We start from the raw sequence: 6,547 nt of genomic DNA on the forward strand, positions 1-6,547 counted from the left end.
GGCAGACGGAGCCTGGAGCCTCCGGTCTCTGTCCGCGCTGCCTGCAGCATGTTCCTGCTGTAACTCCAGCACCGCTCTCAGTCCGGACACGAGGAGGAACCGCGCAAGGTAGAGAGCACCCACATTCACGAACTTTGTCAATGGTGTGCTGATGACTGATGACCCGTGAACCAACTAGTCGTCTACGTATTTTATTTCATCTTAAAATGCTAAACCACAGACGGAGTTGTTAAACTAATGCTACAGTGAAGTGATTTGTGTTTGAAGTTGGCACAGAAGTGACTAATAATCATGAAGGTGTCAATCAATATCAAGATTTGATTACAGAGCGAAACCGACTTTGATGAACAGTCCACAATTCAGTGGATCCTAACGTCATAGTCGGATAAGCGCAGAGCTGTGCGTAAATGCGCACACATCACCAGGACTGCAGGAAAGAGGCTTTTAGTGTTTATTTTGACACGGAGATTTAGTAACACCGCAGATGTCTGCATGTATCGGCGTTATGTCTGCATGTGGACCTACTGCGGTATGTCATTGCTGGAGATACCAGCCTGATTATAAAGAAGGTTCTTCCTCTATGAGTATCAAGCAGAAAGTTCATTTGACTGAGCTGCTGGATAAACTTTGGCATTATTTCAATGGAGGAATTATTTTAATCGATATTCCGATCCAGTTTGATCACATAATTTGGTGCTGCACAGCCAAATGTCACCATGTAGTATCACACAACACTGCCACTTTTACACGGACTAATCAGGTCTGTATGCCAAACACATCTTAATAATGGCTATGTTATGTTTTATTTTCAAGCACATTTCAGCATCCAGAAGATTGTCTTTTATTCCAGTAACATCAAGAGAGGACTGATTAATCCCTGCATATACTCTTTTAACCAAAAGCCAAGGAGAAGGTGATAATCTTCCCAACTATTTGCTCTGCTGTCGGTCAGTTACATAAACCTAAAACCGAGGATGTGATGACACTCACTCACAGGCAGGACAGCGCGCATAAGTGCCACTTGTCTGGATCAAAATAAGCGTGATTGAAGATCTGACTCCTCGTCATCAATGCAGCTCATGTTATTCCACATGGAGAGATATTTGTGAAAAAGCCATTGACCTGTGCTCTTATACCCATACCTCTACAAGCTATTATTCATTTAGACGTGATTGTAAATTAACTCATTGTTTCATGTCACATCGTTCTTCGGTTTTGCCAAAACAAGTTTAACATGTCATAAATATACAGCAACATTGGTTTGAGACAGAAGAGGAAACAGTGAAAATAGCAATGCAAAACTCAACTTAGAAATGACTTACTTATTTAACTTGCAGCTAAACCAATAGCAATGGGAATGTTTTCACCTTAATTTGTATTCTCTGCTTATTTATCAATAGAGTGTTTAGTAAATAAATATCATAATATTTTCTGTAGTGACTGAAATGACTAGTCATGCACAACTAGGCAATTGATAGATGAAATAACTTTAAGAAGATTAAGTAACGAAAATTTTGACTATTAATTATAGCAGATAATCAGCGTCTGCACTGACAAATTGTTTGTTTCACTTTCACAAATGTAAAGAATTGATTTTCACCTTTAAAGAAATAATATTGAAATTGAAAATTGTATATTGAGGTTTTTGGCTGTTGGTAAGATATTTGTATGCGTTTTTAATCCATCCTTTTGGCTTCGAAACTTTTGGTGGAAATTTCTCATTACTTTTGATACCATAGGCTAAACAATGAGTGGGAAGAGTAATCGATAGATAATAGGAGAAGAAATATTCACTGCAGCCTTTAACTGCTCCTTCTGTGTTATTCGTAACCTAATGTTCAGTGTACCTCCTGTGTGACCTGAACTGTGTGACTTCGCCCCTGGAACCAGCTGTTACTGTCTGTCTGTTTGGCTGCGTCTTCTCTGCTCTGGGGTTTCTTCTCTGCTGTGTGAGCGAGGTTATAAATAAGAGGCTGGAGGATTTTGCGTGTGTGTGTGTTGTTTAACCAGCTGCTGGGGACGTTTGTTTGTCTCCTCTGAGTGCAGGTGTGTACTCGCTGGCCCCTAGATGCTTTTCTGGGGCCAGCACTCACCACCCTGCTTTTACCTCAAGGGTTTCAGTCTGTTTGTGTTGGATCAGCATCACCTGTCTACTGTGCTTTAGCTGTGCGTGTGTGTATGTGTGTGTGTGTGTGTGTGTGTGTGTGTGTGTGTGTGTGTGTGTGTGTGTGTGTGTGTGTGTGTGTGTGTGTGTGTGTGAGAGAGAGAGAGAAAGAGACACAGATGATAATAATAAACTGTAAAACATTTTTCCTCTTTATGACAAAATAAGTACATTTTCCCCCTCTTATTTAACAACATTGTTTAAATTCTTTAAGATAAGTAGATAGCTTTATATATATGTACAGACGCAGGAAACATGACTCTCGTGTGTTTTAATTTGTGATATACAGTATAGGTAATGTCATAGGGTTTTAATTTGTCCTTTTTTTCAGAGAAGCCAAGGCTAAGAAATTTTTAAGATGACCTGTTTGAGAGTTAGGGAGGATCTCCTCTTTAGCAAGCGCAGGATCCAGAGTGAAAATACTTAGAAAAGTGAAAAAGTTCAAGAACCCGTATTTTGAGGTTTTTATACTATTTCTGATCTTTGAACAGATGACATAAATTATACCCTTTAGACATGAGTATGTGTGTGTGTGTGTGTGTGTGTGTGTGTGTGTGTGTGTGTGTGTGTGTGTGTGTGTGTGTGTGTGTGTGTGTGTTTGTGTGTTTTTGTGTGTCTGTACGTGCATGTGTGTGTGTGTGTGTTCTTGTCTAGACAGAGAGAAGCATGGGAAAGTGGCCTCAACTTTGCAGGGCAGACCACCAGCAGTGACAGTCGCATACAGAGATCTAAATATTGACAGCTTGATATCCACAGCATTTAACAGAACCGGGTCACTACACTCAGTCATGTACAGCATATGTTTTAGGTTTAGCTAACAGAGACAATGTTCATAGTGGGTTTCATCCAATTTCAAGTCATAGCATCAACACAATGACATGTTGCTATAAAATGAATTATAAAAAAAATACTTATTATTTTTTAATTGCAAGAAAGAACAATAAAATAGTGAAATAGAAATTAACTAGATTCATTGGTAACTATGAAATGACTTAGTTACATTTTGAGAAATACATCTACACAGCTTGCAGATACAAAGGCATAAAGTAAATGTAGAGGGAGAAAATAACAAACAAAATAACTGTATGAAAAATAAATTACTAGCATAAAATCGACAGGTAAGATGGTTTAAAATTAAATCTTTTCAAAGTAGGGTCCCGGATCTTAAAATATAGGTTTACCTTATGAACGTTTAACAAATCTCTAATCCAGTCTGAAAAGGCAGAGTAGCAGACGATTTCCACTCTCGGTGCAGTTTGTTCGTGATGTGATCAGTGACTTTTTCCCCAGGCCCGCTGTGACTTGACATTCAAAGCTAGTGTTGCATGAGTATCATATGGGAGTCACAGCATTAGAACCGGCCTAAGGAACATGTACTGTATGAGTCAAACAGAAAGGTTTATAAGACCTCGTCAGCAGGCCAGACCTGGGTCAAGACTGTGGATTGATTTTTCTTTAGCAGAGATTACAGCAGTTGGTCAGTAACGTACTGCAGCAAGCTATCGGAATATCATTAGGAATAGTAACACCTTAACTTGAAACTTAAACTCAATGTTTTGTCAAAGCTATGATCTGTCCTTATTTTCTTGGGGTTTTTTTTCCTCACTGTAGGTTGTCTTTATTAATCAGTCTCTTTAGTTAATGTCCCGGCTTCCTTCCATCCCTCCGTGGTTATTTTGTTTGTCCATACGGCTACTGTAGGCGTCATATTTCTGTCAGACACACACACACACACACACACACACACACACACAGAGGCACACACACCTCCGTGAGAACAATATGTGTAAAAAAAATCCAGTCAGCCTCACAGTTAATTCTGAGTGGCCCAAGCAGCTCATGGTGATTTATGGCCGGCAGGGTCAGCTCCAGCTGAGGCTGTGAGGGGTCACAGTTGGAGGGCCAAAATAGACACCTCTCCTTCTCTTCCCCCACTGGGTCAATATGTCTCTCTCATCCCCAGAGCTACTGCTGTGAAGAAAGGGGTGAATCACACAGCCTAGATCTCCTGAGTCAGTCTGTTAAAAGACCCTGAGGGTTTTTCTGTTGCTCAGTGTTGGGCCCCTACTGGGTTTAGCATCGGTGTGGTATAATATTAGCACCCAGTGGTATACTGAACAGCTTTGTATGTCACATGGGTGTCACAACTGTAACGATAACATTCCTGCCAAGCCTGCGTACAACTTTGTAAAGTGGGTCAGTACACGTATAAGTTCCTCACTATGTGTTGCTTTACCAAAATATTTAATTTACTTGTATGGAGCTAGAAAATGCACTTTGAGTTAACAGCATGGAGCCCAAGTGGAGGTGAGGTGGGTCGAGCAGGAGGTGAGCACTACACCTGAGTGTTGTAGTGCTCACAGACCTGTCAGACAAGGTAAACACTCCCCGAAATCAACCCCTCTTGAAGCCTTGATGGCACACATATTTTAAAATTCTAACAAAGAAACACAAGAGAAGAGTGAAATAAGCTTTTTAGATCTCAGTTTGTACTGACTTGTAGAAAGAGATTTTAGCTTTGACCTCCACACAGGGATCCTTTTTGGCGCCAGCATCTAGTGGTTATTACAGGTACTGCATCTTACTCTCACACTGGATCCAGGGATGAGCTATGCTGGTTGCTGCCCGGGTGAAAATCGATATGGATACAGCTAAGTGCAGTTTTGCAGAGAAACCATCCGGGGTTTTTTTTCCAGTTGTTTTCCTTGTCCACTGACCAGAGATTACAGATCACAAGGTACATAAACAAGCGGGAATGAAAAGCTTGTGGTTAGTATTTTTCAAACTGAGGTACAGCCAAATACTTTTGAAGTCTTTTCTTGTCATTCTTTAATTTTCAATCTTTTCCTTGTTTTTTCTTTGCTTTGGTTTTTTTTCCTCTCCTGCCCGGATGGTTTGACGATGACTGCTCCGGGTGTATGATTTCATCTTTAGGCTTTACTGATAAGTTGCCACACAGTACCAGGCAGTAATCTTGTATCTAATCTTGCTCTCAAGTGAAACAGTATCGAGAGTGTACACTCATTCTGGGCAGAAACTAGACCTGTTGCTGCTTGTTTTAGTCTGTGTTTGGAGAATAAAACTCTCTTAATGCATCTGCATCTTCAAACAGAGGTTAGTTAGTAAATCATAAAACCAGAATGATGATGATGATTTATTAATGAAGCATATATGACATTTTTGCAAGAAAAGCTCAATTTAACTTTAATCATTTGGAGATAAGCTGGGTTACTTATAATAGCTAGATGTTACTATTTCAATGAAAAAAAAAGATTTTTATTTTTATTTATCAAAAGATGGTTAGTCTTTACTGTTCCTAAAGATATTTCAATTCCTGAAGCTATTTGAGGGAAAATGAATGAATATATATGTATATCATCAAAAATTGTAAGGGTTAAAAATAATAGGTTTAGCCGTATCTCTGCCGAAAAATGTACATGCGATGTGTGAGGTGGCGTTCTGATCATTTACCGTTACCCAATGTTATGACATTGGTGATATCTGATAGGTTGACATGTATGTTTTTCGGTCAAGGGATGTCAACTGTCGCTCATTTGGCTTTTCTTCGACAGACTTGATATCCGCCTCTACCAATGGAGCGCATCACACAAACTGACCTACACTGACCGCACTGACCAAACGGGGAAGAGACTGTAATGTGACAAAGAAAATGATTTATGAATGAATTTTTTATTAAAATGACAATATTAGTTTGAGTTACAGAGGAAGTCTAGCTTCCACTGGCTTTTGGGAGAAAAGGCCTCTGATAAGAGCTGTACAAAATTTAAATCAAATCACAGACTTGGTTCAATAGCTGTCAGAAATCCACATCAGCTGCTTATGTGTCTGCTTGTGTAGGATTTATAGTCTTGAAAATGTGCCTGTCTTGTTTACCACAATAAACATGTCTGCATCCCAAGGAGTCCATAAAAACACCGAATAACATAAAACTGTCAATTATATAAACTTCCTGTGCAGCCCAGCTTTGACCCCCGCTTGCTCACTGGAGGAAATGCATCTCCAGCTATGTTAACTGCTTTACAGTATGGTAATGAGGTGCTAGCTGCCTAAGCAGGAGCTCATGCTTGAAGTGCTGAGGATGCTGGAGGCAAAAATAGAAGGCCGAGGCTTGAGGTGCGTTTGTTTCCATCACTGGCTTGGATTAGCAGCTTTTAAAGACTCTGTTCCATTAGGCTATTGTAACAAAGCACACAGACTCCTGAACACACACTGAAACATTGACAGCGCTGCTTCCAAATACAGTAAAGCCAGTGTTACATTCAGAGCGGGAGGCTTGTTTTATTGGGTGTTTTTATATGTCTGCAGCTGTTAAGGTTTGCACAGACACACATTCACAGTAAATAGAGAGCTGACGTAGTAGGC

Source organism: Xiphias gladius, chromosome 18 (assembly GCF_016859285.1).
Source record: "Xiphias gladius isolate SHS-SW01 ecotype Sanya breed wild chromosome 18, ASM1685928v1, whole genome shotgun sequence".
Classification (NCBI taxonomy): domain Eukaryota; kingdom Metazoa; phylum Chordata; class Actinopteri; order Istiophoriformes; family Xiphiidae; genus Xiphias; species Xiphias gladius.